Source organism: Oryctolagus cuniculus, chromosome 4 (genome assembly GCF_964237555.1).
Source record: "Oryctolagus cuniculus chromosome 4, mOryCun1.1, whole genome shotgun sequence".
Taxonomy (NCBI): Eukaryota; Metazoa; Chordata; class Mammalia; order Lagomorpha; family Leporidae; genus Oryctolagus; species Oryctolagus cuniculus.
This window is the reverse complement of record NC_091435.1, coordinates 30,294,783-30,319,104: the sequence shown is the minus strand read 5'-3', so window position 1 is coordinate 30,319,104 and position 24,322 is coordinate 30,294,783. Positions and strand designations below refer to the sequence as shown.

Sequence of the window (24,322 nt, the reverse complement as noted above, 5' to 3'; positions counted from 1 at the left end):
TTGAAATGAAATTATCTTAAATTGAAAATAATAAAAAACCACATATCAAAACATGTTTTATACATTGATGATTTTTCACTGAGAAGTATATTTTGCCTTAAGTTCCCATATTAGTAAAGGAATAAAGTTTAAAAATTTATAATCTAAGTATTGAACTTACAAATGAAACAAATATGAAACATCTAAGGAAACATAAAGACTATGGAAAGAAAGGAATAATGGATATGAGAGCAGAAAAATGTCCGTTATTCCTAGAGTAATTGTCACTTTCAAGATTATCTTAAATGAGATTGTTTAAAGACATTGTTAGGCCAGCGCCACGGCTCACTAGGCTAATCCTTTTCCTATGGCGCCGGCACTCCAGGTTCTAGTCCCGGTTGGGGTGCCGGATTCTGTCCTGGTTGTTCCTCTTCCAGTCCAGCTCTCTGCTGTGGCCCGGGAAGGCAGTGGAGGATGGCCCAACTCCTTGGGCCCTGCACCTGCGTGGGAGACCAGGCTCCTGGCTTTGGATTGGTGCAGCGCCGGCTGTGGCGGCCATTTGCAGGGTGTACCAACAGAAGGAAAACCTTTTTCTCTGTCTCTCTCTCTCGCAGTGTCTAACTTTGCCTGTCAAAAAAAAAAATAATAATAATAAAGACATTGTTAAAAATAAGAAGTTCCATATAAAACTAAAAATCTTCATATTTTAAGAAAAATTCACATATGATAAAGATTAAAGACCTTAATTTCCATCTTAAAAACCACAAAGAAAGAACAGAAATGTATGGGATAAACAAAAAACCAAACCATAATATAGATCAACTAATCTAGATGTTTTTTATTTGACAAAACAAACAAAACTAGCAATCCCTTTACAAGGTGAATGAAGAATAAAATAAAAGAAAAACCATAAAAATATAATGTCAGGACTGGAAAGTTAAAATAAATATAGACCCTATGGACATTTAAAGGAAAATAAAAACATACTTGTGACAAGTTTATGCTAATAAATTTAAAACGTCTCGGTGAAACTAAAAAAACTCCTAATAGTACACCATTTGTCAGTGGGTGTAGGAAGGAATAAAAATCTAAATACTCTTATGTATATCAAAAATCATAATTTATAATTAACCCTCCTCCCCACCACAACACATACAAACGTGCAGGCCCAGAGAGCTTCACCAGGAAATCCTACCGAAGCTGAAGCGCAAAATGCTGGTAATAACAAATATTGACAAGGATGTGGTGGTCTAAATGGATCTCTAGAAATGGATACTGGGAATTTCAATGTTTACATCCACTTTGGGCAACTGGTATTGCCTAGTCAAATTACGTATGCCACATTAAATTTATACCCAACAGAAATAAGTACATTTACTAGCATCAAAATATAGGTAATGTTCAAGTATTAAAATAACCTTGTAATCTGCCAGGATTACAGTGGATTTATCAAATATATCCAGCATGTTATAGTCATTAATTTAACGTACAGCAGAAAACATTTAGAAAATCATGCATCAACACAAATGAATTTCCTAAACAGTTTTGAATAAAGTAATGCAGACAAGCATTAGCTTAAGTGACATATTTCTACTTTCTTGTCATTTTCTCTGTTTATTAATATAAAGAGAATTGATTTCATGTGGTCTATAAATACAATCCTAAGAATATAATGACACTTCTCACTCTTCCTCCCTCTCCCCTTCTTCATTTCTTTTTTTCCTTTTTTTGTTGGATTTTAAGATAGCTACTCCTGCTTATTTTTTATTTCCATTGACATGGAATATCTTTTTTCATCATTGCACTTTCAGTCTGTGTGTGTCTTTGTTGGTGAGGTGTGTGTCTTGTAGGAATCATGTCAATGGGCCTTGTTTTTTAATACATTCAGCTACTCTGAATCACTCATTTGTAGAATTTAATCAATTTGCATTCAGTCTTATTATTGATAAGTGTTGACTTGGTCTTGCTGTTTTCTCCATAAATATTCCTGTTGTTTGTTTTGGGCCTCCATTTTACTATTACTAGGAGTTTTTTTTTTTTTAATTTGTTGCAATACTCACTTTTAATTTATTTTACAGTCAAAGGCTTAATATAGCACTAAATAAAAAGTACAACAAGTAAAAATTAGAAAGTCTATTGTTCAGGAGGAATATAGACAATTACTATAAATAATAATCAAATACCAAAATACTAAAACATATGCAGAATTAATATATGATATTAGAAGTAATGATAGCAAAGGTCTTTGAGGACCAAGTGATTAGAAAGAGCTTCTGCAATGTGCATGATGTTAGATTCTTTGGCCTGTATTATTCCTGCATAGATGTTTTCATTCTGGGATGAATAAATTATCTGTAATTTTTTGCAATTCTTACTGATCTTTAAAAGTTCATTTAAGAAAGCATTTTTCAGGATCGATGCTGTGGCATAGTAGGTTAAGCCTCCACCTGTGGCACTGTCATCTCATACATGTGCCAGTTCAAGTCTCGGCTGTTCCACTTCCAATTCAGCTCCCTGCTAATGGCCTAGGAAAGCACTGGAAGATGGTCCATGTGCTTAGACCCATGCACTCACATGGGAGACCTGGAAGAAGCTTGTAATTATTGGCTTTAGATTGGCCTGATTCTAGTCGTTGTGACCATCTGGGGAGTGAACCAGCAAATGGAAGACCTCTCTTTCTCTCTCTCTCCCTCTCTCTCTCTCTCTCTCTCTAACTCTGCCTCTCAAATAAATAAACAATTAAATAAATAGATCATTATTAAAAAAAGAAAACATTTTTCTTCAACAAGACTTTGTATACACACAATGCAATTCAGTTCCACTTTGTTTTTCCACATTATGTTTTGATTTTTGCTGCATTTTTATGAGGAAACATTTGTCACTACTCTACTTTTTTACTTCTCAAATTCTTTTTTTTTTTTGGTTTTTTTTTTTTTTTAGATTTTTTTTTTAACTTTTATTTAATGCATATAAATTTCCAAAGTACGACTTATGGATTACAATGGCTTCCCCCCCCTTCCGTCCCTCCCACCCACAACCCTCCCCTTTCCCACTCCCTCTCCCCTTCCATTCACATCAAGATTCATTTTTGATTATCTTAATATACAGAAGATCAGCTTAGTATACATCAAGTATGGATTTCAACAGTTTGCTCCCACACAGAAACATAAAGTGAAAAATAATAGATGATTTTTTTTAAATGATGATGAAATCAGAGCAGACCTATTGTCATGTTTAATCCCAGTGAGAGTCAAGTTGGGAATTGATAATTTTTTTTTTTTTTACAGAGGATCAGTTTAGTATGCATTAAGTAAGGATTTCAACAGTTTGCACCCCCATAGAAACACAAAGTGAAATATATTGTTTGAGTACTCGTTATAGCATTAAATCTCAATGTACAGCACATTAAGGATAGAGATCCTACATGAGGAGTAAGTGCACAGTGACTCCTGTTGTTGACTTTACCAATTGACACGCCTGTCTATGGCATCAGTAATCTCCCTATGCTCCAGTCATGAGTTTCCAAGGCTATGGAAGCCCTCTGAGTTCTCCGACTCTTATCTTGTTTAGACAAGGTCATAGTCAAAGTGGAGGTTCTCTCCTCCCTTCAGAGAAAGGTACCTCCTTCTTTGATGACCTGTTCTTTCCACTGGGATCTCACTCGCAGAGATCTTTTGCCAGAGTGTCTTGGCTTTCCATGCCTGAAATACTCTCATGAGCTTTTCAGCCAGCTCCGAATGACTTTAGGGCTGATTCTGAGGCCAGAGTGCTATTTAGGACATCTGCCATTCTATGAGTCTGCTGAGTATCTCACTTCCCATGTTGGATCACTCTCCCCTTTATTTACTCCATCGGTTAGCGTTAGCAGGTACTTCTCAAATTCTTTGAAACATCACGCAAGATCTTCTTCACCCATCTCAATGTACTGCTAATGTATTTAGAACTGTAACATTGATATGCCCAAGTATAGTTCTCTGTTATTAGTAGATTATCATTATACACTGTCAAATTTCTGCATTGTGTTGAAGTCATTAATTTTAAAGGATTAATTTCATTTTAAGGAGTTAATTATCACTGAGGTTTGTTTAACTTCTAAGAAGGGGTCATTAGAAGTCAAATGCTGGCAAATAGACCTTGCTGCCATTTCCCCTGCTTGCAATGATGGTAATCACAGAGAAGTCCAGGCACAGGCTAATCTAAAGAATGTAGAGAGATCCAAGGACATGCCTGAAGAACACTAATTTCTCTGCTTGTTTTTGTTGTTGTTGTTGAGTTGTAGGTGCAAGTCGAGTGCTTTTCCAACTGATAGAGAACACACTGAAGGGGATTATTTAGAAGGAAGAGAAAGGAGAGCAAAAAAGTGGTTTGCAGAGGCAAAAATTATGAGATGCTATTAGAATATTTTAATGGATTTTAATATATGGCATATGCTTAACACTTGTCATATCTTCACACAAAATATTCAGTATTCATTTTTAATATTAATAGTTGCACTTTTGGGTTGAATACATTTATCATCAGTATGGTGATTCCTGTTTCAAAGACAGAAGATTAACAATAAAATATGTCTGTGAGAAGCATTTAGTGTCCTTATTTCTACTAAAAAAAAAAAAAAAGCACAGATATATTTCTTAGAAAGTATAAAAGTGAGATGGCTTGATTTTGAAACCCTCAGTTGTAGAAACTGTGTAAACCACAGAGATTAACCAGGGTTCAAAGGCAGTGAATAGATTTTTTTTGTTCCCTTTTAGTTCATAGCTCTGTCCCAGTTCTTTATTCCATGAATTTACCAAAGTTTATCCTTTAAAATTGTTATCAAACTTATTATGCCTCAAAATTATAGATACCAGACATAAAATTCCAGCTGATGGACTTTTAAAGAACTCTAACAGGACTTTTCCTAATGATCCTGGATTAACCGTATCCATCAAAAGACACAGAATATTTCAATTGACTGTCTGTGCATTCCTTATATTTCTCAACAATTCTTGGAAAACATTTCCAAAATCATTATTTTTTTCCAAGTGAATTTGTAATTAACCCATTTTTATTTAACCCAAATGTAAGAGTGATTACAAAAATTCAGAGTAAGCTTTTAAGTACCTTAGGTATTAAAACTATAGATTAATAAAATTGGTAGAATATTTCAAGTTCACATATTTTATTTTTGTCTTGCTTTATTGCATTCATACACTCTCTGGGGCATTAAAGTTGGTTTGGATTTCATTGAGAGCTCATGTGACAAATCAAAGGTCTCTGAACTTTGCATCTTCTTGAAAATGTGAATGACATTGTAGTTTGAAATAATGGTTTATATCTACAAAATTCTTTTGTATTATAACTATGCTTTCTGAGATCTGACATTGACAGATAAATTAATTGATATTCAGAAGCATTTTAATTTGTTCTAGCTTTCTTAAGGGCAAACATATTCTTGGAAGACCTAATAATATGTTAAGTAATACTCATCCTTATAGTTTTACTTGAAATTTTAATATGTACATTCACCTTGTCATAATTTTACCTTTTCTACTTGTAATAACAGGCATGGGAAAAGGAAAAATCTATCCACTTCACGTAATAAGAAATAAATAGTTGGGGCTGGCGCTGTGGCACAGCAGGTTAACACCCTGGTCTGAAGCGCTGGCATCCCATATGGGCACCGGTTTGAGATCTAGCTGCTCCACTTCCGATCCAGCTCTCTGCTATAGCCTAGGAAAGCAGTGGAAGATGGCCCAAGCCCTTTGGACCCTGCGCCCGTGTGGGAGACCAGGAAGAAGCTCCTGGCTTCGGATCGGCGCAGCTCTGGCCATTGCAGCCAATTGGGGAGTGAACCATCAGATGGAAGACTTCTCTCTCTCTCTCTCTCTCTCTCTCTCTCTCTGCCTCTCTTCTCTCTGTGTAACTCTTTCAAATAAATAAATAAATCTTAAAAAAAAGAAATAAATAGTTCTCTTTGTAATATTTCGTGATAACCTCCTTACAATACATTAGTGAAAACTAAAGCATTGCTTATCCCATACCTATTATTAAATAAACTAAAATCATATTTAGTTGTGATGTACTTTTCTTCCCCACGTCCATCTTTCTGAAGTGTTGAATTTCTGCTTCCTGGCCATCCCATAAACATACATTACTAAAGGTACAGCTCTGGCTTCTCTTTCTATTCTGGGGCAATTTGTCACACACATGGCAGTGCATTTCATGACATCATTACATGTATATCAGCATCACAGATTTCCTGAATCTATGTCTTAAATCTTTAACAGAAGGCAACAATTCCTTGTACCTTTTTACACATTCTGTATCACTTGCAACATCCTAAACACGTTTCCCCTTCAGATATGTACATAATAAATGAAATACGGATTCACTGACTGGGGTGCAAATCCTCTTTTCTGATGACACCAGGATGATGTAATACTATAATTAAATGTAGGTCTGTATGCAAAGAGAAACACTGAGATCAATTTAAATACAGTTCAGAGTCCATTACCCATTTATGTTGCCTATCTTTATCTTCAATTCAATTTAAAAAGTGTTTAGTGAGCATCCACCATGTGTTGGACAACAAATAGCTAGGTAATGGCGATATAGTAAAGAACAGACAAAATTCTCTTCTCTCATGAAGGTTGTATTCCAGTGGAGATCACCTAATGTGTGTGTGTGTACGTGCACACATCTCTACGTGTATTCATATACACAAATATATGCTATTAACATATCTGAGAGAACATACACTAAGACAATCATTTCACCCTTGCCACATATTTGTTGTACATGTCTGAGAATTGCAACATGCAGATGCTAGAAAAGTTTCCTATTACCTGATCACTCAAAAAAAATTAGAACCTAACATATACATATTTAATTACTTTGTGTATGCCATCACTTTTAGGTTCACCTAGAACAATACTTTACCTTAAACATACTGAAGTTTAAACAAAGGAATTTTCCAGAGAAACTTTGAAAGTAAGCCAACATGATATTTTTTTTTTTTTTTTTTTTTTTTTTTTTTGACAGGCAGAGTGGACAGTGAGAGAGAGAGAGACAGAGAGAAAGGTCTTCCTTTTGCCGTTGGTTCACCCTCCAATGGCCGCCGCGGCCGGCGCGCTGCGGCCGGCGCACCGCGCTGATCCTGGCAGGAGCCAGGAGCCAGGTGCTTTTCCTGGTCTCCCATGGGGTGCAGGGCCCAAGCACCTGGGCCATCCTCCACTGCACTCCCTGGCCACAGCAGAGAGCTGGCCTGGAAGAGGGGCAACCGGGACAGAATCCGGCGCCCCGACCAGGACTAGAACCCGGTGTGCCGGCGCCGCTAGGCGGAGGATTAGCCTAGTGAGCCGCGGCGCCGGCTAACATGATATTTTTAAATTACTACTTTTTTGTGATTATCTCTGTACCTTAATTAAATAATGGTTTAACTGATAACATAAAAATTATACATATCTATAGGGTACTCTGTGATAATTTGATACATGTATACATTATTTAATGTTAAAGCCAGGATAAACATATCTATCTCCTCAAACACTTATCAATTCTTTATGGTGGAAACATTAAAATATTTGATTTTTTCAATGCTTTTTTTTATTTAATTTTTTTTAATGCAAGGAAAGCTTTGAGGCACAGCAGGCTAAGCCACCAATTACAACATCTACATCCTGTATTCGAGTGCAAGTTCAAATCTCAACCACTCTGGTCTAACTCCCTGCTATTGGTCCTGGAAAAGCATCAGAAGATAATCCAAGTACGTAGGTTTCTGCCACCCTTGTGGAGGATGAGACTGGAGTTACTAGCTCCTGGCTTGTACCTGGTCTAGACTGGCTCTTGTGATCATATGGCGAGTGAATTAGTGGATGGAACATCTCTCTGTAACTCTCTGTATCTCTCTCTCTCTCTCTCTCTCATTTTCTCTGGCACTTTACGTTTCATATATATATATATATATATAAAATCTTTAAAGACTAAAGGAAATTAGTGCTGTCAACACTATAGAATCTATGTCTTTAGTATCTAGTTTTTCTAGTTCAAGATTTAGTTAGATCATTCACTTTCACACTAGTGGGTAGTGAAAAGCCAAATAAAATATTATGTCAGGGAAATATTTTGGAATATTTTCATTGTTTGAAAAGTTTTGATAAATTTTGCCATTCTGAAGGAAAATTCTGAGAAAAATTAAAGCCTTTTGCATTTCAATGTATAGTTCTTCCAGTTTGCCTTTTCCTTCATAAACACCAACTTCCTATGGACAATGAATTAATAAAATGAGATTCAGTGCGTGGTAGATTCAGAGAGTCCTCCCCCTTTTAACCTATTTGAGACCTTTTCCATTGTTTTCTTTATTTAGCTGATCTTACCTTTAGGAAACTTAAACCTGTTTCTATGTGATTCTGGGAGTAATGTCAATCATATTGTCCAGCATATCCCAGAACATAGAAGAACACACACGACCTAACCTGAAATGATATTAGTAGTCTACTCTATGGACATTATGATAAGACAAGTTGTAGCTGAGCCACGCAAAGTAAAGTAATAGGAATTCCTTACTTGAATGATCTGAATTCCTTCTAAAGATTTAGCTTCCTATGCCTTTGTGAGCTCTAAGTATGTGATTCTGGAGCCATATGTGAATGTGCTTGGTAACATATGAAAAAATCGACTCTGCAAAGGGAAAGGAGAACAAGAGACAATAGTGAAAATGAGAGAGGGTTGCAGTTATATAGATGAGTGGGAGAAGAGAGAGAGGGTTGGAAAGAGAAAGATAAATGAAGAAGCAAAGACATTTATTGTATAATTCTAATCCTACCACTCTACTCTCTTCCCAGCTATAGAAACCAATAAAATCCTTTTTGTTGTTATCTATAACACATAAAGATTGGATTTCCTAAAATGGGAATTTGGCTAAGTTGAGGAGGGATGAGTTAGAAGGATGATTAATTGCCACAGGGTAGAAATTGGTAATATTTTATGCTACAAGAAATAGGTTTAAAAGTGATATGTTACAGGACTGGCACCATGTCACAGTAGATTGATACTCCGTCAGCAGTGCAGGCATCCCATATGGGTGCTGGTCCTATTCCCGGCTGCTCCTCTTCCAGTCCAGCTCTCAGCTATGGCCTGGGAAAGCAGTAGAAGATGGCCCAAGTGCTTGGGCCCCTGCACCCATGTGAGAGACAGGAAGAAGCACCTGGCTCGTGGCTCCTGGCTTTGGATAGTTGCAGCTCTGGCCATTGCGGCCATTTGGGGAGTGAACCAGCAAATGGAAGACCACTCTCTCTGTCTCTCCCTCTCACTGTCTGTAACTCTACCTCTCAAATAAATAAAATCTTTAAAAAAACTGTCTTGTTGCATCTCTGGTTTTCACATGTGCTCAATGAGGCTGAAGCTATAGAAAACTTGGTAGCAATTGTCAGGATTCTTTTTTAAAACAATTTTCCCCCAATGAAACCTTTCATTTAAGGAATATGGACTTCATGCATTTCATAAGTACAACTTCAGGAATATCGTGATTCTTCACACCATACCCACTTTTCCACCCACTCTCCCATCCCTCCTCCTCCCTCTCCAATTCCCAGTCCCATTATCCACTAAGATCCATTTTCAATTAACTTTATACACAGAGGACCAACTCTATACTAAGTAAAAGGTTCAACAATTTACATGGAAAACAAACGAAAAACTGTTCCTCAACTGTCAGGACAAGGGCTGTTCAATGTTATTGCATATTGAAGCTAATTTTAGTTCTTTTTTATTTTTAGAAACTTAATAAACTTTAAAGAAGCACCCTAGGATGACACATATTTTGTGAGCACTTAGACATAGTTATAATGCAACTCTTTGAGGACAGAGGTTTTGCATGGCAAGTTAGTGCACAGTGACTCTTGTTAATTTAACAATTAACATTCTTATGCATGACATCAGTGATCACCTGAAGCTCTTGACATGAGCTGCCTAGAATATGGAAGTCTTTTAAATCCACAAGCTCAGTCAGTATTTAGATAAGGCCATAAGCAAAGTAGAAGTTCTCTCCTCCCTTCAGAGAAAAGTACCTCCTTTTTGATAACCACTTCTTCCCCTGGAGTCTCACCCACTGAGGGCCTTTATGTAGGACATTTTTTGCTACAGTGTCTTGGCTTTCCATGCTCTCATGAGCTTTTCAGCCAGGCTAGAATGCCTTAAGAGCTAATTCTGAGGACAGAGTTCCATTTAAAGCAATTGTCATTCTAAGAGTCTGCTGAGTAGACTGCTTCCCATGTTGGAACAGTCACTCCTTTTTAATTCTATCCATTATTATTATCAGACCCTCCATCCTATCCATATGATCACTTTAACACCTAAGATGGTATTTTTACCACCCAGCTTTAGGGAATCTGGGGATCCATAGCAAGTTTTTAAACTGTACCCTTGGAAGTAAGTCCATAGCAATGTTTGCAGAACCATACAGATTTACAGTTACTTTTCATACACTTCATAATTAAAACTTCAAGAATATGTCATTCTTCCCATCACACCCACTCTCCCACCCATACTCTCAACCCCTTTACCTTCTCCCTCTTTTATTCTCACCCTATTTTTTTTTTTACTAAGATCTATTTTCAGTTTACTTTATACACATATGTTTAACTCTATGTTAAGTAAAGAGTTCAACAAACAGTATTTAAAAAAATAACTGTTCCTCAACAATCAGTACAAGGGCAGTTCAAGACATTGCTTCTCAAAGTGTCAGTTTCACTTCTCCAGATTGCATTTTAGGTGCGCTATTAGTTATCACAGGCCAGGGAGAACATGTGGTATTTGTCTCTTTGGGACTGGCTTATTTCATTAAATATGATGTCTTCCATGACTGGATTTTTTTTTTACTGCTGTGTAGTATTCCAAAGCGTACATATCCCACTATTTCTTTATCTAGTCTTCAGCTGATGGGCATTTGGCTTGATTCCATGTCTTAGCTATTGCGAATTGAACACATGGAGTGTAGATAATTTGGGTTGATTCCATGATTTGCTATTGTGAATTCAACACATAGGAGTGCAGATAATTCTTTCATATGCTGATTTAAATTTCCTTGGGTAAATTCCCATTAGTGAGATGGCTGGGTTTTATGGTAGGTCTACATTCAGATTTCTGAGGAAGTTTTATACTGTCTTCCATAGTGGTTTACCAATTTACATTCCCACAACAGTGGTTTAGGGTACCTTTTCCCCCACATCCTTGCCAGCATATGTTGTTTGTTGATTTCTAATGGGGGAGAGGTGAAATCTCATTGTGATTTTGATTTGCATTTCCTTGATGGCTAGTGATCCTGAGCATTTTTTCATGTGTCTGTTGGCCATTTGGATTTCCTCTTTTGAAAAATGTCTTTTAAAGTCCTTTGCTTATATTTCTTTAACTCAGTTGTTTGTTTTGTTGTTATTGAGTTTCTTGATCTCTTTATATATATTCAGGTTATTTAATCCTTTATCAGTTGAATAGTTTGCAAAGAATTTCTCTGATAATGTTTGTTGCCTCTTCGCTCAGTGTTTCTTTTTCTTCTCAATTCGATGTAATCCCATTTGTTAATTTTGGCTTTAATTGCCTGTGTCTCTGGGGTCTTTTCCAAGAACTCTTTGCCTATGCCAGTGTCTTGCAGGGTTCCCCCGAAGTTCTCTAATAATTTGATGGTGTTGGGTCATGGATTTAGGTCTTTAATCCATTTTGAATGCAATTTTGTGTAAGGTGTAAGGTAGGGGTCCTGCTTCATACTTCTGCATGTGGAGATCCAGTTTTCCCAGCACCATTTGCTGAAGACTATCCTTGCTCCAGGGATTGATTTTAGATCCTTGGGAAGAGATAAGTTGGTTGGAGATGCTTGGATTGATTTCTGGTGTTTCTATTTTCCATTGGTCTATCCATACATTTTTGAACCATTACTATTTGTTTTGATTATAACTGCCCTATAATATGTCTTCAAATCTGGTATTGTGATGCCTCTGGCTTTATTTTTGTTGTATAAGATTGCTTTAGCTATTTGGGGTCTCCTGTGTTTCCATATGAATTTCAGCAGCATTTTTTCTATATCTGAGAAGAATGTCCTTGGTGTTTTGATTGGTATCAGATTGAATCTGTAAAGTGCTTTTGGAAGTATGGACATTTTGATGATATTGAATCTTGCAATCCATGAAGATGGAAGATTGTTCCATTTTTTCTATCTTCTTCTATTTCTTTCTTTAGTGTTTTATAATTCTTTTTTTAACTTATATTTAATGAATATAAATTTCCAAAGTATAACTTATGGATTACAATGGCTTCTCCCCCCATAACTTCCCTCCCATGTCTGGCAATCTATCCATTTCTTGTAGGATTCCCAGTTTGTTGGCATACAGCTCTTTGTAGTAATTTCTGATGATTCTTTTTATTTATGTAGTGTCTGTTGTTACATTTCCTCTTTCATCTCTAATTTTATTAACTTGGATCTTCTCTCTTTTTTTTAAGTTTTTGTGCCAATGGTGTGTCAATTTTAGTTATTAAAAAAACAGTTCTTTGTTTTGCTGATATTTTGTATCATAATTTTGGTTGCAATTTTGTTTATTTTCTCTAATTTTATTTTTTTATTTTTAATTTATTTAGTAAGTATAAATTTCCAAAGTACAGTTTATGGATTACATTGGCTTTCCCTCCCATAACTTCCCTCCCACTCGCACCCCTCCCATCTCCCACTCCCTCTCCCATTCCATTCACATCAAGATTCATTTTCAATTATCTTTATATACAGAAGATCGATTTAGTATATATTAAGTAAAGGTTTCATCAGTTTGCACCCACACAGAAACACAAAGTGTAAAATACTGTTTTAGCACTAGTTATAGCATTACTTCACATTGGACAACACATTAAGGACAGATCCCACATGAGTAGTAAGTACACGGTGACTCCTGTTGCTGACTTAACAATTTGACACTCTTGTTTATGGCATCAGAAATCTCCCTAGGCTCTAGTCATGAGTTGCCAAGGCTAAGGAAGCCTTTTGATTTCGCTGATTTCGATCTTATTCTGACAGGGTCATAGTCAAAGTGGAAGTTCTCTCCTCCCTTCAGAGAAAGGTACCTCCTTCTTTGATGGCCCCATTCTTTCCACTGGGATCTCACTTGCAGAGATCTTTCATTTAGGTTTTTTTTTGTTTGTTTTTTTTTGTGTGTGTGTGTGTGTGTGTGTGTGTGTGTGTTTTTTTCTTTCCAGGGTGTCTTGGCTTTCCATGCCTAAAATACTCTCATGGGCTCTTCAGCCAGATCTGAATCCCTTAAGGGCTGATTCAAAGGCCAGAGTGCTGTTTAGGACATCTGCCACTCTGAGTCTGCTGTGTATCCCGCTTCCTATGTTGGATCGTTCTATCTGTTTTTGATTCTATCAATTAGTATTAGCAGACACTAGTCTTGTTTTTGTGATCCCTTTGACTCTTAGACCTATCAGTGTGATCAATTTTGAACTGAAATTGATCACTTGGACTAGTGTGATGGCATTGGTACATGCAACCTTGATGGGATTGTATTGGAATCCCCTGGCACGTTTCTAACTCCACCATATTTTCTCTAATTTTAATTATTTGTTTCTTTCTACTAGTTTTGGGCTTTGTTTCTTGTTGTTTTTCTAGATCATTGAGATGCATTGATGACTCATTTACTTAGAACCTTTCCAATTTCTTGATGCAGGCACCAATTGTTTAAACTTTCTTCTTCTTAACACTGCCTCTGCTGTATCCCATAAGCTTTGATATGTTGAGCTGTCATCTTCATTTGTTTTCAGAAGTTTTTTTCTTTCTTTTTTTTTTTTGATTTGGAGAAAGAAATGGGCATTCAAGTAAAGGAGAGGTATAGAACTCCTAATAGACATGAAAGAAAAGATCATCACCATGACACATGGCAGTCAAACTCTTCACAGTAAAACATAAAAAAGAATTTTAAAATGTGCGTGAGAGAAACACCAGATTACTTTCAGAGGATCTCCAATTAGACCAGCAGTGGACTTCTAATAAGAAATCCTACAAGCTAGGAGACAATTGTGAGACATATTACAAGTCTTGAGAGAAAAAACTGTCCACCCAGAATACTGTATATACAAAGCTCTCATTTATGAATTAAGGTGAAATAAAGTATTTGTCTCCTTCTACAATATTGCACATAAGTACCCAGGTTAGAAATGAAAGGCAATATAAGTGGCAGGTGGCTGATATGGCAGCAACAGTTTGTCTTTATGTATAAAGACACACACACATACACACACTATATATATATATATATATATATACATATATATATATATATATCCATAAGGACATAGCTAAATCATGTTAGAGACTTATAAAGAAACTAGATGGGGGCTTTTTCTGCCCCTGTCTTTCCTCTTTAACTTGGGACAAATTATCAAGATCTGGCCACTTGACAAAGAGTATTAATTATATGCTCCCCAGTAGTCTAGGATTTTTGGCTTGAGGAAGATAAGGCAGGGAGAGTAAAGTGCTGCAGAAATGGTGAAGAAGTATTCCTTAAACTGATCTATGTCTTTGAATTTTATCAATCTAGAGTGACACAACCAACTGCACATTTTCTTTTCTTGGGCTAGGATGTTTATGTAATTTACATTCTAGTGAAAGTCTATCTGTATATTTGGGAGCACAAATGAAGTCCTTGTGCTGCAGTATTTTTCTGAATACTCATTCTACTTCACTTTGTGTTTATTCACTCTTGACATGTTACACTTTATTCAGGGAGGAAAGATGGTTGAAAACTTGTTAGATTTATGTTTTTATATTTTTGCAAGAGTATAGAGGAAATGATTAGTCCTCTTTTCTAGTCCCTCAAAGAACAATTCAGGGAGTAATCTACTTGAACATGATAGGTTTGGATTTTGTGATGGTGGGCAAGCAGGTAAATTAGTTCTGTATTTCTTATAAACTAGGAATAAGAATAATGATAATGCTTATCTTATACTATTATTATGAAGAATATTGAGTTAATTTATGTAAAAATCCTAGAACAGTGGTTGGCAAATGCAAAGCTCTATAACAGGATACCTATCTACAATCCACATAACTAACTCCATGGATGCCCAGCATTTATTAGTAGTAATAGTAGTGCCAGAATTAATAGTAATAAAAATAATTGTGATAACAATTTTTAATACACACTGAATGCTTTATGATGAATTTTCTTGCATTTACCGTATCATACAAGTAGCTTTGGAGGAATTTCTCCCTTTCTACGTGTTCTCAAGGTAGGACTGCTACTTATGCAACTATTTTGTAGGTTTTTAGATTGGCCAAGTTATGTAGGCTAGGTGAGATGCATAGGATACCTCAAAAACTTTATGGAAAAACAGAATTATTTTTAAATCTGGTTTGGGCTTTGTGAGGTGTAGAGTTAAGCTTAGTGTTAGGATGCATGCATACCATATTAGAGTGCCTAGGACTGAGTTCTGCCTCTGCCTCCAATTTAGCTCCTTGATAATGTGGCTGGGAGGCAGCAGATGATGGTTCAACAACTTCAGTTCCTACCACCCATGTGGAAGATGTGGAGGGAGTTCCTGATTCTTGGCTTCAGCATGGTCCAGCCCTAACTGTTGCAAGTATTTAAGGAGTGAATCAACAGTTGAAAGTTTTCTTCCCTGCCCCCCTAACCTGACTTTTAAATAAATAAAAGTGAGACAGCTAACAATTCTTGTGAAGAATATTACAAGAAAAATTTGAAATCCATGTGTAGGTTTCATAATATGTATTTCAAAGAACTTTTAGAAGACCTTTCATGAGCATGGGTTTAAAATTATTTTGCACAAAAATAAATTCATCCATAATTCCATTTTCCACCAAATTTTTGAAGTACCCTTGTAATACTCATCTCCTAAGCATAATGCTTGCTCTGAAAGATAAAGTTGTGCAACAGTCCAATCCAGAGAACTTTCCTGAAATTTTCAGAATATGAAGTCAAAGAGGGTAACCCTTGATTCCTATTGAATGGAAAACCACAAATATGTAGACCAGAAGACAGAAAAATCCTTGTTTCTTCTGTGTAGAAAAAAATCTGTTTGAGAAAAGATTCAGAGGGAGCTCATATACTTATTGCCCAAATCCAATCTTTATGGGATATTTCTTCATTATTTTTATTACATTTCTCTTCCATCCATATTCACAAAGAAATATCATTTTTTCCTTAAGCAGAAATGAGCTGTTTTATTGCTCACAATCAGAAGTGACTGTAATAGGGCAGGTTGATATTATGGGCTAATGAATGTGGTGCAGTTTGACAAATGCCTTACTGAAAGCCAGTTGCAGGAAAGAAATTCTGAAAGATTTCTTACAGATCATTCAGACCACTGGTCTTGGAGAGAGTGTGTTAGCTCGTGATTTCAAGAAGAATCTACTGGCTGTGTCAAGCAAATCATTCAGTATTGCTGATATCTAATGTGACAACAGAGAAAAGGGTTATCTGGATGAGAGAGATGAACTGCAAGTCCATGGTCTGAACAGCAGGAAACTCTGGGCATTTATTGTTATTAACTAAATACAAAAGATCAAAATCAAGTTCACAAACCAAAATGTTTGTATATTAACTTAGGGAAATCAACACTTGATCCTGAGGTACTCGAGCCATTTCAGGAGGCACTCCCTGCTGGCAGACAAGCTCAATACTGAAGACTAATAGGATGAGGTTATTCTAAATTTAATACTATGAAATACCAAAAGTATGATCCATGACAAAAGTGATGTTGAACTTTATCAGAAAAAACCCTTTTACTCTGAAAAGGATATTTTTTAAGAACTAAGAAAGTATTGGCAAATTGCATACTTAATAAGCTACTTGTATTGAAACTAGTTTGTAACTCAACAATAACAACTCAATACAAATATAAACAAAAAATTTAACAAGTCCCTTCATCAAAGAAGATGGACAAATGGCAATTAAAATGAAATAGACACATCAGTTATCATTAGGGAAAAGCAAATTAAAACCATAATGAGATATCACTACACTTCTATTAGAGTAGAAAAAAAAAAAGCCACTAAACCAATAATGACAAAAGCTGTCAATGATGTGGAACAAAAGAAACTCTCATTCATTCCTAGTGAGAATGCAAAATGGCACAGCCATTTTGAAGGTAGCTTGGTAATTTTTTTTAAGATTTTTTTATTTGAAATTTAGAGTTAACAGAGAGTGAGAGAAAGAGGACAGAGATGGAAAGAGACACACACAGAGAGAGAATGAGAGAATATCTTTTATTTCGTTCTCTCAAGTGGCCACAAGGGCCAAGGCTGGTTCAGGCTGAAGTCAGGAGCCAAGAGCTCCATCCAGGTCTTCCATGTGGGTGCAGGAGCCCAAGCACATGGGCCATCTTTTGTTGCTTTCCCAGATGCACCAGCAGGAAGCTAGATCAGAAGTGGGGCAGCCAGAACTCGAATGGGTACCCATATGGGATGCCAGCGTTTAAGCAGCAGCTAGGGTCTCAGGTAGCAGCCACACATGATACCCCACAACACCGGTTCCTTGGCAGTTTCTTGTACATGTAAACACAGACTTGACAGGCTACTGAGAAGTGAAGTGAGTTGAAAATTTTGGCCATACTAGAATCCATATATTACTACAATAGTTTTATTCATAATTAATAAAAGTAGAAATTAGATGTCCTTTAACAGGATAATGGATAAAGAGAACTGTGGAATATATGTAATATATAACTCTATTCATTAATAATAAGGAACATGCTATTAGTTAATGAAAGAGTATGAATAATGCTTACATGTATTTTTAGTATTTGAAGGAAGCCAGATCCAAAAGGCTACATATTGTATCATTCCATTTAGTGACATTCTAGAGACAGCAAAAGCCACAGAGATGGAAAATAGATTAGTGTTTATTAGGCACTGGGGAATCAGGGAGCAGTTGATTATAAATGGCACACACAGTGTAATTTTTAGAGTAAAGAAACTGCTCAGTACAGTGCTGAGGTGATGGAGACACGTTTTCGCATCACGAAAGTGATTTTAATGTTTATCTTTTTAAAAAAGAGAAGTAAACATTAACATTAACACAGATGTCAGGGTATATTAGGATGCAGATTGTGACAACATGAGTCTAATGTATCACAAATGTATGCTACAGTCTCACTGAGGAAGATGAGGAAAGGCAAAGGGGTTGACGTAAGTAAGCTTGGCTTGATATTTTAAAGGTAGAGGCAAAAGAAATCGTGCATAAACTGTATTTTAGTTGATAAAAATATGTCTTGCAAGGTGGTATGGCTTAATCAATTCACATATCTGTATCTGTACCTATATCTATAGATGCGTATATATCTACATCTTTAGCTCTGTCATATTCACATATACCTATCTCCCTGGGTTGAACTAGTAAGAATGATAGAGGGGTACCCTAGGTTTCTAATCATCAGAGTGGTTACTACTAAAAGGAAAACAAATAGTCTAAAATAAACCTTATGGTACTGGATTAAGGTTGGAAACATCAGTATGAACTTATTTTTAAGACATTGAGAAAGAGAGAGATGTATATTTATAGAAGCAATTATAGATTTATGTGTGCTCACTGGCGTTTACAATCCATGTATTACCTGACTCTTTATAAAGAGTATTTAAGCAATGACATTGCAGCAGTCACAAGCACACTCAGATTGCTGTTCTTTGTTTGCATGCATTATTCTCTAATGAAAGATAGCAGATATGTCTTATTTGTGGGCTGTAGAAGGGAAAATTCAAGATGAGTAAATAGCATCTTGGAGTACCAGAAAGTAAAGAAATGCTCAAAAAACAAAAAGATGGGGACACAGTCAAAGGATAAAGGAGCCAACTTGAAAGAACTCAATGTTCAAAGCAACAAAAAATTTAAGCAACAAATAATGTAGTATTAGATTATAAGCTCATGAATAAAATAAATCTCTCTCTCTATCTATCTATCTATCTATCTATCTACAAAGTGATATACAAAATTAAAAATAGTTGGAGGAGTAAAGAAATCTACATTGCAGAATTCCAAATGTAAGAGCTGCCCCGTGTAGGAGACATCGCTTAATTGCTAGCCTATCCCATAAACCTGAGAGTGGGATAGATTTTGTGAGTTGTTTGCAAAGAATTGGAAAGGGGGAGAATAGTGATTTATAGTGGAGAAATCTTGTTACCACTTTCTTATCCAAATGATAAAGGTTCACTTTATTAATGATTTCATGTGAATATCATGTAACAGCAGATATGATAAGATAAAAATGGTGCATTCTCTTCCTTGGGATTTTTTTCCTACTCATAATTAGTTTCTTACCATAAGAAAACCATAAAATAATCCCAAGACATGGGGCAAGTGCCAGTTGAAAAAAATCAGACTCAGGAAAGACTGTAAAATACTCGCAGGCCAGAATCTACTCCACAGATTGGACAATCAAATGCAAAGTGGTGCCCTGGGTTGGATCCTGGAACAGAAGGAGGCCTTTATGAAATTAAAAACTGATAAAGTCCAGAAAAAGTTTGGAGTTTAGTTAAGTAATAACAGTAATGTACCAGTATCATTGTGGGCACATTGTTTGGATGAATTTGTGGAAAGATAAGATGTTAACCATCCGGGAAGTTGGCTAAGGGGTGATTTAGAACTCTTTGTTCTATCTTTGCAACTTTTCTGCAAATCTAAAAATATTTCAAAATAATATGTACATTTCAAAAGTAAAACTGGAATATTCTTAATAATTCTTTATTAATGTATACATTGTGATTTGGGGGCTGCAAATATGCTTCTGTTAAAAAAATAAAGATATAATCATAGGCTAAGTTTCTTCTTTTTCAATCACTAAATAAAGAAGGCAAAGTATCTTTTGTTCATCCCTTATTGAGATCCCTTAGTTCACAGTATGCATCTGAAGTCAGCAGAGAGACAAAGGAATCATTGGCATTTTTACTGTCATAATAACTAACAGATGCAGATCAGGGGTCCTCCCAGTCCCCGCCAGTGGGTGGTTTCAGTTATTTTTCCCAGCAGGATCTTCTTTGAGTAATGATAGCAAATTATATATGACTTTATTAAGCACTTTTCACTTTTCAAAAGAAAGCTACTTTTCATTAAATGTAAAATAATAGTAGTTATACCAGTAATGACACCATCTTGCCATCATAAAAACCATTTTTTTTATTTACTGTAGAAATCACCTCACATTATGTATTGAGCTTGTTGTAAAGTCTAAATGCAACATAAATTGTCTCTAGTATGACATTTTTAAAGCCTGAGTGAAGCAAAAATAAAATCCTCGCACTAAAAGACTCAAATCACTGACTTTAGGAAATTTCAAGTGAAACATTAACAAAGAATATTTTCATAGAAAATTTATGATTGAGAAGAAAGAATAGTCGATTCTAAAATTTATTTGTATCATGAGCTCAGTAGATTTATGAAAGAAAGAAAGTCAAGGTATTTTTAAAATCTAAGTAATAATAAAAGTAGAAGTAATGGCAGTAGTCAAGACTTGCTGTAGCATTTTGTTCTGTGAAAGGCACAGTGAGAGTAAGAGCAAAACAAAGAGAGAGAGAGACAGAGAGAGAGAGAGACAGAGAGAGAGACAGAGAGAGAGAGAGAATGCTTCCATTGGCTGCTTCACTCCCCAAATGCCTTCATCAGCCAGTGCAAGGTCAAGTTGAAGCCAGATTCCTGAAAATTGCATCGAGTTGTCCCATGTAGGTGGTAGGGACCCACCTACTTGAGACATCACCTGTTGCCTCCTAGGTTGCTCTTTAGATTGGAAGCAGAGATGAGACTTGAGCCATGTCACTCCAATAGGGGAAGTGGGAATCCCGAGTGGTGTCTTAACCACTGTGGGACTATGCCCACCCTTATTATAGTACCTTTAATCAGCAGAAACTGCTATTTTGTCTTTACTCATTTTCATGATGATTTCTCGTGGCTTCTTTCCTGGAGAACCTGAGGTATGTAATATTAGTTTCCTTCTGAGAACTGAGTTACTTAAAGTACTTGTGTAGCTTGTTGCTTAACAATGATACTGCTGTGTACAACATTAATTAAGCATGCAAAATAGATTGTATTTTAAAATATTTTTTTTCATTTATTTGGCTTATATGTGTTCTACCTAATTTTGATGATAAGCAAAGTGGGCCTTTGAAATAAAACTTGGTAAAATTATTAATATATAAACCTGAATGTCTTCCAAACATTTGTCTGATTAAATAGTGATAAATAAAAATATTGTTTAATAATGCTCACATTGAGGTATAATTCAGGAGATTTGGGAAAATCTGAGATGAATCTCAAACTCCAAGCTTATTTGGAGTAGATATATATTATTCCCTGAACAAAAAGCAGTGCAAGGGCCCATGGTGTGATGTAGTGGGTAAAGCCACAGTCCAAGGTGCCAGCATCCTATTGGGTACCACTTTAAGTCGCTGCTGCTCCACTTCTAATCCAGCTTCTTGCTAATGCGTCTGGGAAAGCAGCAGAGGATGGCCTAAGTGCTTGGGACCCTGCCCCCATGAGGAAGATCGGGATAAAGCTCTTGGTTCCTGTCTTTGGCTGGCCTAGCCCTAGTTGTAGAGATCACTTGGAGGGGAGAAACAGCATGTGAAAGGTCTTTCTCTGTCTCTTGCACTCTCTCTGTAACTCTTACTTTCAAATAAAGAAATCTTTTTTTTTAAAAAAATAAACAGTACAAACAAATTGTCTTGTGTGTTTTTATTCTATTATATTCTGTAGTAGGCACTTTGCTAGAATTTTTGGTTTCTAACAAATTTTCACAATTGCCAGTAAAATATATTACTTACTTTAAGTTTAGGTCAACCAAGGACAATTAAATTTTGTCCAAAAAATCACAGGAAACCCAACATTTGGAAATCCCATCATGACCTCCAATGAAACTTTGTAGAAAGTTGAACTCATCATTTATTAATTTCTTCAAACATTAACACACCTATAAACAGCAGCATTCTTTAATGTGAAATATTACGGAGAAACTTCCTAAAGAAGATATTTCCCTTTTGCTCAATGTTTTAAAAAAGTAACAAATCATCAAATTTGGCTGCTTATCTTTGAAATACTGTTTGGAGTCACAGCTTCTTTGCAGTTGTGTCCACAACCACCATCATCAAGCTAGTTAGCTTTTCACGTCTCGACTGGCGGTTGACTTTCCTATTCTCAGTCCGCCTACTCAGCAGTTCATTTACTTGACATCTCAGCAGATTACCTGTCTCTGTCCCCTGTAGATTGCATACAATTTTGCCATTTTGGGGCAACTTTTTACTCTACCTACAAATTTCTCTTAACTCACTTATATTTAAATTTTCCAGTCAAGCCTTTTATCTCTCAGCCCTCTGAGTTCCTCAACCCATTATGTTTCTGGTACAAAAAAATCTCAACTTACTATTAACTAATAATCCACTTTATGTAATTTTAAAGTTTTACCTCCAAACATACTTGAGTAGTTAAAGTCATGTCTTATACTCTGTGTCTCTTTCACAATGCTAGTTTAGTGATAGAGTCAATAAATATGAATATTTTACTGCTTTTTTGATAAAAGTTGTTTAGTGCTTCTGGGAATATTATTATGTATGAATGATAGCAGGCCTAGTCTCCCTTAAATTTTCATTTGTGATGCAAAGAATGGTGAAAATGAAGCTAAAAAGCCAGGGCTAGGGACAGGTGATTGACCTAGAGGCTAAGATGCCACTTCGGATGCCTGAATGTCACATCAGAATGCTGGTTTTGAGGCTGGCTTCACTTCTGATTCCAGACTTCTGTTAATGTGTACCCTGGGAGACAGCAGATGATGGCCAAAGTCACTGGGTCCCTGCCACCCATGTGACAGACTGAGATTGAGTTCCTGGCTTCCGGCTTAAGCTGACCCAGTCTCAACCACTTTGGGCATTTAGAGAGTGAGCCAGTGAGTTCAGTGCTGCCTTTCCTTTGCCTGTCATGTCTGACTGTCATCTCTCTTTCTGCTCTCTCTTTTTTCTCTATCCCTCTGCCTCTCAAAACAAACAAAAACTAGTGTGTAAATAATTTTCCTTCTGGCTAGTCTACCAAATAATAACATTGTGGTGTACTTGTGTAGGACATAATGGAGTATGATTATATAAGAAACTGTCTTGTTTTTCTTTTTTACACAGATATTACTATTAAGTTTGAATATAAGTTTAAGTAAAATAAATATACTCATTTTATAAAGTGGTTAGAGAGTGTGCGATTAGAAACTGGTAGAGTTAAGTAAGAATTTCCTTCTTCTATTTTCAGGAATTACTCTAAAGCAATGAAGATGAATATGGAGATGGAGATGGAGAAGGAGATGGAGAAGGAGAAGAAAGAAGAGTATAAAAATAGAAACCCACATAAAAAAAATAAGGCTCTATCTTAAAAATCACGCAGTGAGATGAAGTTCTACCTAAATCAATTCTCTTTACAATGAAGTATGGGAAGATACCCAGAGAAGGTATCTACAGCTGCAGAGCTAAAAAAAAAAAGGGGGGGGGGGCGGCGCTGTGGCTCAATAGGCTAATCCTCCGCCTTGTGGCGCCGGCACACCGGGTTCTAGTCCCAGTCGGGGCGCCGGATTCTGTCCCGGTTGCCCCTCTTCCAGGCCAGCTCTCTGCTATGGCCCGGGAGTGCAGTGGAGGATGGCCCAAGTACTTGGGCCCTGCACCTGCATGGGAGACCAGGAAAAGCACCTGGCTCCTGGCTTCAGATCAGCGCGATGCACCTGCCGCGGTGGCCATTGGAGGGTGAACCAATGGCAAAGGAAGACCTTTGTCTCTCTCTCTCTCACTATCCGCTCTGCCTGTCAAAAAACAAAAAAAAACAAAAAAACAAACAAACAAACAAACAAAAAACCCTCATCATATGTAGTTTAAGACAATTATTCAGGGAGGGTATAAAACCAGTGTCCGCTGTTTACAAAAGAAGCAGTGTACTTAGAAGAACCCTTGTATTTGAACTGATTTAAAAGAGACGTCAAGAAGAAATTCACAAAGAAAGGACATTCAAAATATACTTGCAAGTAGCAGTCTGTTGCTGAAGCTGGCGGAGATCAGAGAAGCTGAATCATGAGGAAATCCACAGCTAGCAATCTTGATTAACTGGGCCAAGGATGGGGGCGGGGGTGGCATTGGCAAAAGGAACTCATTTGATTAAACAACCTGGATTAACAGGAACATTTCTGCTTGCCTGCAATATGACTCTAGCCATTGTTAAAAATTTCTCCAAATATGCAGCCTAGAGAAAAAATACTCATATCTTCCAAATACAGTAGATAAAAAGGAGCCAAAACAAGGAGAACACAGGAAACAAAAAAGAGACACGAAAACTTAGTGAAAAAGAATTATATAAAATGA

At 36.5% G+C, this 24,322-nt stretch overlaps 1 long non-coding RNA gene across 1 annotated transcript in view; it reads left to right on the top strand.

The window, feature by feature from the left end:
- Nucleotides 1–23,455, top strand: part of LOC103350594 (uncharacterized) — a 663,701-nt gene extending 640,246 nt beyond the window's left edge. The window contains exon 8 of the long non-coding RNA XR_007924754.2: nucleotides 23,229–23,455. This is a non-coding gene — a long non-coding RNA (uncharacterized lncRNA). The remainder of the gene's footprint in view (nucleotides 1–23,228) is intronic.
- The last annotated feature ends 867 nt before the right edge of the window (nucleotides 23,456–24,322 follow it).